The 12,342-nt window shown below is 35.8% G+C and overlaps 1 long non-coding RNA gene across 1 annotated transcript; it reads right to left on the bottom strand.

Annotated features, from left to right (window-relative positions):
* Positions 1 to 3,610: 3,610 nt before the first annotated feature.
* On the bottom strand, positions 3,611 to 12,089 carry LOC117238006. Its single transcript, XR_004494095.1, has 8 exons — positions 11,967 to 12,089; positions 11,532 to 11,558; positions 10,714 to 10,974; positions 9,832 to 10,629; positions 6,560 to 7,004; positions 5,867 to 6,030; positions 5,253 to 5,560; positions 3,611 to 3,886 (listed from the first exon to the last, which is right to left on the bottom strand). It is a non-coding gene; the product is annotated as an uncharacterized LOC117238006 (long non-coding RNA).
* Positions 12,090 to 12,342: the final 253 nt, after the last annotated feature.

Raw genomic sequence — 12,342 nt, forward strand, 5'->3', positions numbered from 1 at the left:
CTGGAAATATTTATTTTAATCTGTTCTATTTAATTAGTTTCTATTAAATTAATTAGATTAATTGTTCTATTTAATCTATTTAATTAATAAATTTTAAATATTTATTTTATTATTTTAATCTTAAAATAAACCAGAAACGTTTGAAGATAAATATCTTACAGCTTTATGAACACAATTATGAACATTACCTTACGACAATGAACGCATGTTGGTGTATATTTTTGAAAAATACTCGTAAGGTCAACTTGTATTTCTACCGAGATCTTATTCGCTGAGAAAAGAAATTATTTAACAAAATGGTAGCGTATTACCTGCGTTATGTAAACCGAGACCCTGACCGAAGTTCTACCGTATCCTCCCGTGAGATTTAAAGCGGAGAATGCGTGGATTTTCAAGTCAGTGGACACAATGAATTTACCTTCTCTCCGAACGAGTATTTAGAAGGCGGGTCACAGAAGAGAACAACGCGAAATAGAGCTACTGAGACACGATGCTTCTTGGAAATGCGAAATAGACTTTCCACGGTCGTAGAATAAATCAACATTTAACTTAAATCGCTTAGAAAGATGTTTGTACTCTTCGATGTTCTCCACTTTGAAACTTCAATACTAAATACGTGTAGATGTACTCTTCACCATTCATCTTCGTAATTTACGATATCTGCCATATTACAATTCGGCAGTTGCACGTATGCTGCACAGTCGAACGCTTTACCTTTTCTTTTTCCTTACTTTCTATTTGCTTATCTATGTTTTAAAACTACTCAGCTTAGCTCTATATAAAAAAATATGTATTTATGTTGCAATTCGTTTGAGGTGGATTAAACGTGTAGGTGTATTTAATTAATAACGTAACGAGTGGACGAATTCGTAATAGTCAGTGGTATAAAAATAAGTATAAACACGAGAGATAGTGTACGCCAGTTATAATCGTCACTCGCTCAATGCTACTATACCGATCGAATAAAGGATAACAATAATCTCCTAGGGGGCACCATTTCATCCATTTATATCGACAGACGGTAGTACAAAAAGTTAATATTCTTATGTAACTCCGGCTGAAGATTATAAGAAACGGCAATAACAATCTGTTGGGAGTTCGTTTACCTCTAGAACTTGCAAACCAAAACAGTCGTTAGTATTCTGTTGAAGTAATTACTTCAAGAAAAACTCCACATCTTTGCTTTTGTATATCCGTGACCTGGAGAAGAGAATAGAATTTAGTGAAAAAATTCCAAATAACGAGAGATACATATTATTGTGCTCTTGAATATAAATTTTGCTTTGGATTACAAGGTCTGGAAACAAAAGAGCTATAAGTAGATTTCTATCGCTGTTTCTTGTAGCCTTCAGCTACAGCTACACACAGAGGTTAACTTTTTGGTTATATGAATATTTTGGATATAAATATATGAACGTGCTCCTTATTCTTCTTTTTATTGTATTGTAACGCTATAAGAGTGCAGATCTTCATCAGCATACACTATACTTATACCTATACTTGTTTCAATATACTTTACTGTTCCACATCATCCACTCGTTCCTCTATCACTTAACCTCAACAATATCATACATCAAAGATACAATAATGTGGGTCTCTCGCAGATTCCAATTTTCTACTCTCTCTGACTTTTCTACTCACATGTGCAGCTACATCACTCCTTTAACAGTGATAACGTTTTTTTCTGTTTTGTTTGTTTTACAAATGTTGTCGCAGATAGATCTTACATACCAAGCGAGTTCTATTGTTTTTAATAAATCAGCACAACAATAATTAAGAGTATAATAATTAAAGAGAATAATAATTAAAAAGAATCCATAGTCATTTTAACCCCTTGCTTTAGAATTGCTCATTTCATCTCTGATTATAGATTATAATTTGATAAATTTTTTATACTTTTTGATACTATTTGATAATATTTCTTTACGCCTAGCAATCTTTGTTTGAAACACCTTTGATTACAATTTTTAGTTTGTTTTTTAGAATCGTCGTTACTAATTTCCTTGAAATTCTTTGTCAAATAGAAGTTCGTTAGAAAAGTAGAAACAACATGTTATAATGTTCAAATAGACTCAGTTCACTTCGAGTTCATTACCCTTCATTTCTTCAATCCCGCTGGATTAATTCTAAGCCTGTTAGTTCACAGAATTATGTTTGCGCCAGAAATCTAGCAAATTACATTCTATGTATTCAGAAAATTGTTCTCCCTAGAAGTCGGTATTATAATACTTTTAACGTACGACTTAAAAAAGCTACTTTACCGCGTCCTTGTGACATTATTTGTATATACATTTTTCCATCCATAAATTGTATCTTTTGGATACAATCAATTATCTTAAATCGAAGTTAATCTTAACAATTTACCGACCGTTGGCGATTCAACAACATACGCACGTCCGACCGGCATCTCAGGCGCAGATTCTCCCTGGCGCCGGCTCTGTTTCGGTTTAGACATTCCAATACCATTCTTTTTGCTCTTCGCGAACGATACGTTTTTCAAAGTGGTATAAAACTGTGAGAGCTTACAAAGCAACGCAACTGACGCAACTGAGCAAGATACCATAATACTAAATAACAAATTACTGCTGAAATAATGAGCATTAATATCGGTCGGTAAGCGATTGATTACCGATTAATCGGCTATTGGTCGGTAAAGTGTTAAACTACAAATGTAAAACAGCCTACAACACATCCATTCGATATTCATACGAAGAAACTTGCTTCGTTTATAATTATCGCTCGTTTCATCGTCTAAATTCCAACAACTGTTCGCCAGTATTACCCTCTTACCGCGAAAATGCCACACGAGACTGACAAGCCTTCTTGAAACTTGATGGCAATGCTCCTCCACGCTGAACATTAATTAGCAATCGTTCGTTATTCGAGGACGACACTTGTGAACCAATACTTCCTATTGTCATTAATTATTGCTCGTTAACGATTAATTACTCCGCGGTTTTTTTCCGTTGGAGACGAAGCCAGGTGCAAGGGACAAGCAGAAAAGGCAAAAGAACGTGAGAACGAAATTTCTGGATATCGAGATCTCTGTTAGATAAATCCGTGGATCGATTGGTGAACGCGAATATTCGCTTGTATATTTGCTCGTATTGTCATTAATCGGTTGGTAATTAGCGACTGCTAATTGTAGCGTTGTTTCTCGTTGAAACGCGATAAAAGCTGACTCGAAAACGAAGTTGAAAAAGCTGCCCGGGGAATGATGGAACCAGCTTCCTGAAAATTAGCCTTTTTATGAACAGTCGGTAATTGATAAGTAATTGCTTCAAGTTTGTAATTAGATCACTAGATTGCACACCGATTTACAGGTATATTTTCTTTCTGTCTGTTGTGATATTTTAGTAGTAGAAATCTGAAAAATTCAATGAACATTTTAATACAGTTATAAGTAATATAATTAAGATACAAATAATTAACTGCACGTTTGCGTGTAAACAATTATTAAATAATGGTAGAAATTGTTTGAAATGTTGTAAATCATTGCTACGAATTCTGGGATACTATAATGTGATAGATACTGAATTCTCTATTTATTTCTACTTTATATTTAAGAGATGGCTTTTTTTATTATTCATACGTTTACTTATTAACATTCTTTTTTTATTATTCATACGTTTACTTATTAACATGGTATAGAGAAGAGGCGAAAAAAGAGGAGGAAAGAGAAATTAAAACGTCTAATGTTTCAAAAATGTTTAGAGGCGAGCAGCTTTGGTGCTAGGCAACGTTATCGCTAAATCGTATCCCGTTTATTATTCCTCTGGTATCGCCAGTAACATTCCCTTTGTGCTGCAATTCTATGTATGTTCAGAAAACCGATATCCATCGGTCATCAAACCATAGTAATGCGATCTCGAACGCTCTCTCTTACCTGCAAAACATGTTACGATAATTTGAAAAATTCCTTTCTAGATACGTAAAGCTAGGAAAAAGAAATCTAATAACAAAGCAGAACTTTGTTCGAGGAAAAATATATGAAAATAAATGCAACAATGAAAGTAAACACTGAATACAAGCTATATATAGGAATTTTTTATTTATCCTATATAATAAGCTTATTGATCGATAGATCTATTTGCAATGGATTAGACAAGAAACGATGGTTACTTAACGTGAACTAAATACAGTAATGTGCTATAACTAAGACAACTAAATAGTTAATTCACAACTCACAACTATTGTAATAGTTTACTACTCATAACAACTCGGCAACTCAACTCCCCACTCCTCACAACTCGACTCCCCCCACTCGACTCCCCCCACTCGACTCTCAACTCACGACTCTTCTACTGGACTCCTCCCCACTCGACTCCCCGGCAGAACTGCCAGGCCCTTTTTAGCCTAACGGCACTTAGGGCTTCCCGCAATATTGTTTATGATACGCCAGATATTTCTTAGGCCATTTGTCCATGATGCTACATATATGTTACTTAGTTTCTATACTTTAAACAGTTAATAAGCTTACGAAGAAGTATAAGTGATTTTGGAAAGTGAACTAACAAGTGAATAGATCTAAGAATAAAGTAAAAGTATACGTGAGATCTTCTACGTATATATTTACTAAGTTAACAATTTATCAAGATATGTTGCGTATGTCAAATGATATTGTTTATTTTGGAAGATCAAATGTAAATGAGCCAGAGAATCGAGTGAAGATACAAGCGAGCTCAGCTATATCGACTGCGTATATTTTAGTAAGTTAATCAAATAATTTAACAATTTAACTTATATATGTTAAACGATGCGATTAATTTCGTGGAATTGAATAGAAATAAATGAAAATATCGAAATGGTATCAATCGTGCTCACCGATTTATTTTATTTTTAAGAAATTTAACCATACCATCAAGAGATACATTTACTTTTGAAAACTAAAATAGTATCAAAATTTGGATAAATTTGTAGCGCCACATGAGCGTAGAACAAGTCAACGAAAGTACGAGAAATAAGTACGTCACGCGGCCAGGAAAATTTGCTTTGCTCGTCGATTACAGGCATAGTTTTGTTAAGTACAAGTACAGAGATAGTGCATGTCGTAATCGTGGCTCGCCCAATGTTACTATTCGACTCTCTAACTGTTCGCTATTCTTCTAACAATTCCATTATATGTCTGACTGTCCCAGAGTTCGTATATTTGTATGGACCGGTGTATTACAAAAAGTTCAAATGTAATTGTAAGAAGATATACACAGAAACAGAAAGAACAGAATTAGCCCACGGAACATTAAGATAGATACATTTTCCAGACGTTTTTATCATCTTCTATCTTCAAAGCGTCGCCCGCTCGCCATAGTTGAACTCTTATCGCAGCCTCTCTCTGGCCAACCACCGATCCTCCGTAATGGAATATCGATTCTCCGTGTTTGGACGGTCAATTTTCCTGTCACGACACGATGAATTGCTCGCTAATGATAGCACGGGCTCGCCAAATAATATTCCTGCGATTGCAAAATCGTCCTCTCACGCGATAGCCAAGGTATTCTATGACGAGGCGGTGTGAATCAACGATTTTTTATTTACCAGGCGATTACCAATAACCTGAACTCTGAAACATTGTTGAAAACCACGCGAAACATTTCCCGGAACAGTGACAAATTACAGTACTCGTGTATTGCGTTGGCAACTAAGTGATTGCGGGCTTTGTCATTACCACCTAATAACAAAATCCGCAATCACTTAATTGCCAACCCAGTAATTAACGCGAGGGACGTGTATACTCGTGCAAATGAATAAAAAACAAACGATTAAGAGGAAGTTCGATGTGAATCGTACGTACATTAAAAACAAGGAAACGAAGGAAATACGGCAAGTAGCGGTTATTATTGAACGCCATTATTAATATTACTGTTACCTTTTGTCCGGTAGAAAATTTCTATTTTATCGATGCAATGGAGTAGCAAGCAGCTGGCTGGTGAAAATCAGCACAATGTATAGTTTAATGACTAACGAAGAAATAATCGGTTCCTCTTGAAATTGGTCGTTCGTTAAAATGACATGAATTCCACTGTACAATTCCTATAGAGTTGTATTTAAAACATATTTGTTAAAAAACGAATTCAGACGAATTCAATTGAGAAGAATAAATGTTTCTATTGGATAGGCAACTAAGTGATTGCGGATTTTACCATTAGATGGTAATGACAGAATCCTCAATCACTTAGTTGCTAACCTAATATAATAAATAACGAGACAGAAACATCCTTACGTTTTAATAACGTACATATGTTCTGTTCATAGTAGGAAAGGGAAACAAGTAACAAAAAAAAAAAGGTATTTGTTAAAAGACGAATTCAGACGAATTCAACCGAGGAGAATAAATGTTTCTATAATAAACAGCGAGACAGAAACACCCTTACGTTTCAATGGCGTACATATGTTCTGTCCAGAGTGGAAAAGAGGAACAAGTAGCGAAAAAAACTTTGGTGTAAAAAGCGAAGCACGATCGTGAAGCTCACGTTGAAAAAAGAAAAAGAAAAAGAGAGAAAGAAAATCGCTTCTTCCGGGCTTTTCTTAATTAACTTTCAAGCTCTTTGCCCAAGCTTACCTTCATTAACTCGAAAAAAACCCTTTTCCTCATCTTTACAAATTTTCAGCCCCATTTCAACTCGACCTCTTTTATTCGCTCTATTTACGCGCCGCGTTTCCTCTGTATTCCACGAGGACCGTAAGTCTCCCCTTGTCGTCCTTTCTTTCTCTCCGTATCTTTTCTTCTTCTTCTACTCCTTCTTCTTCTCCTTCTTTCTCGTTTTTTATTAGACTTGCAAACGAAAGAACCCGGAGCGCAGTCTGCAGAAAGGTGTTGGCAATTGGCGCGCGGAGACAGCGCTTTAAAGTGAGCACCGAGTCGAAAATGGAGAAGAAATAAGACTAAATGGAGAGGAATCGGTATCGGTAGGTCTCTGTCGCCTCTCTTCACTTCCTTCTTCTTTCTCCATTTTTATTACACTTGCAGACGAAATAACCCGAGAGCGTATTCGAATCGGTGCTACCTGCAAGAAGAAATAAATAGAGAGAAATGGACATTTGCGTGGAAAGTTGTAGGAAAGCTATTGAAATCGCGATGTTCCAAGCGGTTCCTTCACAGGGATCAACTTTTTCATCGTATTTCGCGCGAACGAAGCTGGAAAGTTTACCGGCCCGATAAATTGTCAGCGTCAGCTGTACCTGGCATCGAAACACGAACAACTTCACTTCGCCTACGAAACTAGATCGCGCGATTAAATCCTTCCATTCATTGGTTTTTCCACTAACTTCCGCTCTCGTCCGCTTCCTTCCATCAGTTATGCCAACTTTCACCATATTACGGTTCGCGCCTCTTTCATCTGATATTTCCCTAACATCGAAGTGACTTCAAGCGCACGGCTTTGCTTCATCAGACAGCAATCAGAAATTTGGTATCGTTTGCTTTTAACGATGATACCAGATGGACAAAATTTATAGAATTACTTGAGAATTTTGCGGACTGTCATAAATAATCGATTCAGTATGCAGGTTCAATTGCATTGAATGATTGATGTATTCTTAGTGAAAGAGAGTACATAGATCTTTTTATTCTTATATCAGTGTAGTAAAAGTAAAAGTACATAAAAGTATTAAGTTGGCAACTATGTGATTGCGGAGTTTGTCACTAGGTGGTAATGAAGGTTGGAAGTAAATTAGGGTTAGAAGTTTCACTCGCTTGATGATGTTGATAGAGTACCGACCTTGGGCTGTATTTAAGGCATAAATAGTCGTTTGGCAAATATCATATAATTGAGAGATTTTAAACATCTACAAGTTTCTTCCTTTCTGCTACGTTCTACGTATTGAGGTTAGGTTGAGGTTAAGTGATCTGTAAATAAGTAATTGCGTGATAAGTGACACTTAGTTGTCAACCCAATAGTCCTATTGAACCTGATTAGATCATGCACCTACTACATCGAAATTGTATTGTAATTATATTAAACATATGAAAGTCCTCCCAATTCTTAATATCGTAAACTGTCAATTTATAAGTATACAGAACCACGGGATAAGAAAGCAGTGAGAAAATTATCAACAACAATAATAATCGAGAATAATGGAAACATCAAATGAAACTAAACAGAAGCTTCGTTTAATCCAGCATCGCTTATTCGACATCGTTCAACATCGAAAGATAAACTCGTGGAATAAGAAAGGCATAGCGTAGATGATCAAGTTACACAGAAGTCAAGTCGGTAAACAACATCGCCTATACTAATCATGTGATGTTTGAAAGATTAAACAAAAGAAAGATTCAGCCAGTTGAATCAATCTGCAATGAACAAAATAAATATCGCGAAACCTTTCATCATCGCCAGGCGCAACAACATTGCAAAACGCAAACGATTGAATAAATATAAACAAATGAACGACGAATCACGGCTGGGAGCGGCTGTCGAAAGTCGATTCCACGGGACTTAAACGCAAATTTCTGAAGCTGGAACGCCAGGAAGAAACGCGACGACCTACATACGTACGTCGAGGAACGCAGTCTAACGTGGAGGAAATATAAAAGCTGGCTCGGGTTGGTGCACGCCACGCTTTTCTGCTTCGGCTGATTCCAGAGTTACCTTGGGAAAAATTGGAGAAAATTGGGTGAAATTAGGGAATCGTTCTCTCTCTCTCTCCCTTCCTCCCTCCCCCTCCCCCCTCCCTCCCACCCACTCCCTCCTTCCCTTCCTCCCTCCCTCCCTCCCTCCCTCCCTCTCTCACTCTCTCTTTCTTCCTGCAGACGAATAAAAGGAGAAAGAGATTGGGAAGGAAGATAAGGGTGCTGAACGAGCGATTTTAAAATGCGTTTGAGGGGGAACTATGAGGTTTGATGGTGAGAAACAGATTGCAGGGTAAGGAAAACGTCTCGTTTTCGGTTTAATTTGACGTTTAAAAGAGGATGAAACGAGGTTAGGGTTTTTACGAGTATTTGATTTGGAAGTTGCAAAGCTTTTGAATATTTCCGTTAAAGTCATTTGCAAGCTGCGTAAGCTTCATTTAATCCTTCACGTCCTGAACGTACTTTAGAGTACTATTGGATATTTATTGATATATAATATATATGTAATATTAATTATATGTAATATTGATGGAATACCTGTGAAAGCTTATTTACGCTATTTCATATTAAAAAGGCAATTCTCAAATGGAATTTATGCCATGGAATTCATTCCATTCATATGGATTATTATTGAGCAACTAAGTGATTGCGGATTTCGTCATTAGGTGGTATTGACAAAATCCGCAATCACTTGGTTGTCAACCCAATACTTTTATCAAAATGTTGTTACGAATATGCATATATTATTCTAATTACTCAACAATTTCTGTGGAATTCTAATGTATGTGCGTTTATATTTGAATGAATATATTCATGGTCAATGGATACAGTTACACTCAATATATATGCGTTGTTCAAACTACACATATGATTAGAATATATAACATGTAATTTATGATATAAAGGAGTGGGAAGAGTTCACGGACAAACATAATACAAAATTCGTTCTTCGGTTATACACATTTTGTACGTATGTTTTACAATATCCAAGCGATATCAAGTGGAATATGAAAGGAGAATTAAAAAGCAGGAAATATGAAAAAGAATTTTCATAATAATTCCTATAAAGCATAGACGATATGGAAATAAATACCGTTTGAAAATTGCCTTTTTAATATGACATAGCGTAAATAAACTTTCACAGGTATTCCATCGGATATTGCATATAATTAATATTATATGTATATAGTATATATCGATAAATAGGTTGTCAATATTAATAATATCAGACGGTACTTTAGTTTGCAGTCGATAAAATTTACCTGTACAGCCTCAAGCAATTTCTTTTCATCGCATTTCCACGCTATAATAATATTTAGAAACATTATATAATATCATTAAACGCGTGTAATCTATTCAAAATACTTGCAGAGTTAGAAACTTTAAAAAAGCGCTGTTAACACATTGTTGACTGACAATTTTACTGAGAATTTATCTCATGTCACCGGCTATTATTTGGTAATTGGATGTGCAAGTAAAACAGTATAAATAAACTTTAATAAATTCTATTTGTTATTCGACTTCTAATATTTCTTTCTCCTGTGATAAACAGTAACAATCACCTACGTGTAATGGTACACAACAACTTTTGCAAACATATTTAGTTTCTGCTCCTTTTGAACAGCATAGTCTACACGCTCTAGTTGGATTTGTTTTTCTACCAGTGACTATTTTTTAGTGAAGGAATCAGTGAAGGATGCATCATTATAATAAGGAGCTGTTTTAGAAATTTGAGAAGTGTCAGGTGCAATGCTGCATTCTTTAGAATCCACAGTTGTCCATTCTCTAGCTACTTCCAGTAGAAATTTGTTGTATCTTGTTTTATTTCCTGGCAGATAGGTACAGTATATTTTATATGCATCGAACAAGGTGCAGTTTAGGAAATCCTAAACTAAAGGAAGCCAATATATACGCCACCCGTGGAGAGATCTGCCCGCCTCTGTAGCACACAGTTGCCAAAAAAGCGCCATTCTTCCAAACACAAAAACGAAAAAACCTTCTTTCTTACCAAATAAATTTCCTTTTCTCAGTCCGCTTTAATCGGTCGGGCTCTAAATCGTCTAAAAAATGTGCATTCGATTAAACGTCTCATTTCGATTACGTGTCATGCAAAACTCGAGAAATTTGTCTTGCAAGCAACTCACCAGTCAGCAATTGCGAGATTCTACGGTGGCTCGGGGTTGGCTGTTCCCACAAGAGGCGATGAAGTGGCGTTGCTCGCGACAAACAATGTACTCTGTGAGCCGCGTCGTTTAATAAAAATCGCTCGAACGGCACGGATTCCTCGACGACACAAAGACACTCGACGAGAAGTCGTGGAGAACCGGTTACACCAATGTAACCGAGAAACTGTGCGATCAGCAGCTACGCCAATTCCTTTCCGTCGCGTTTCTCCACCAAACGACCTGTTAACGCACGAGCAATGGTATCAAAAAACAAAACAGCAGAAGAAAACAAAGGAATATGAGAATAATGGAATTTTATCGAGCGAATGAAGAATGTTTGGGAATAGAACAATAGAAGCGTGAACACTTGTTTTAAAGAAAAAATATATACAATAGAACTCTGTTTACAGTGAGAATCGAAAACGAGTACATAACACCTCGAATATGCATACAGAAACAACAACAGCAATACAAATAATGAAATTAAAGGAAATTTTCGAATAATGGAACTACTTCCTGGTGTTCATCTTCTTGTAATTCAAAAGGGAACATAAATATTAATAACAGCAATACAAATAATGAAATTAAATATGAGTGGATTCAAGATTTATGGATTCTAAATTTTCTTACCTACTAAATCACGTTTTAGTAGATTTAATCCCATAAAATTACATTCCTTTTGGACCTCCTACCATCTTTATTTTTTTAAGCTATTAAGTGCTTTGAAATATTCAGGCATATCATCATTGCTATTATTTATATTCATGTTTCAATTCATTATTCGAAGCATACGTGACATTAACATCATGTGAAGAAGACGTCCACTGAAGAAGAAGATTCATCACATTAAAAGCGTTCTATCGCGTCGACATTATCAAGATCATCGAATTCTGGTATTGTATGGAAAAGCAGTTTCTTCTAAATCTGTCGTAATATAATAAATATGGTGTCCTCGATCTTCCTAGTATCACATTTAACACATATAACAGCAGTACAACAGCTAATCCTTTTAATTGTTCGTGAAGCTGTATCGTCTTTTCGCTGGTAGCTTCGTTGATTGTTAACAAACATTCTTGCAGAGGATTAAGCTTTTTCCACGTGAAAAGTGTCCGAATAGTGGAACGTTATCCGTAGAGTAGGTCCTACTCTGCATATGTATGCTACATAAATTAAAAATTAATTGAAAAGACATAAAATAGGAAATAAAAAATGTTTGTGAAGTGTATACTCACTCGTTGGCTCTCACTGTGTGCGAACTTATCAAAGAATTCACGTAATTAGAATTGATACAATAGGAATGCTGCTCTACCTTCTCCACTACTTACAATTCACGTAATAGAAGTATAGGTTCAGATAATTAGATTCACTGGTCAGAGGTTTGTCAACTCAAGTGAATATCAAAAATCATACGTAATGTTAATAGACTGTTGAAGAAACACGAGTAACGAAGATCCGCAAGTTCTAGTAGAAGTGAACCCATGACTGTGTTATTGGGAAACGTTACAGTTTCAACAGCATATATTTCCATTAATGAAATCTTGTTTGAATAAATTGATCAAGCTTGCTGGAATAAAAAGTAAAAATACAGTATACATATAGTTTGCACCA

The sequence above is a fragment of the Bombus vosnesenskii genome, unplaced genomic scaffold (genome assembly GCF_011952255.1).
Source record: "Bombus vosnesenskii isolate JDL3184/JDL3185 unplaced genomic scaffold, Bvos_JDL3184-5_v1.1 scf7180000013430, whole genome shotgun sequence".
In the NCBI taxonomy this organism is placed as follows: domain Eukaryota; kingdom Metazoa; phylum Arthropoda; class Insecta; order Hymenoptera; family Apidae; genus Bombus; species Bombus vosnesenskii.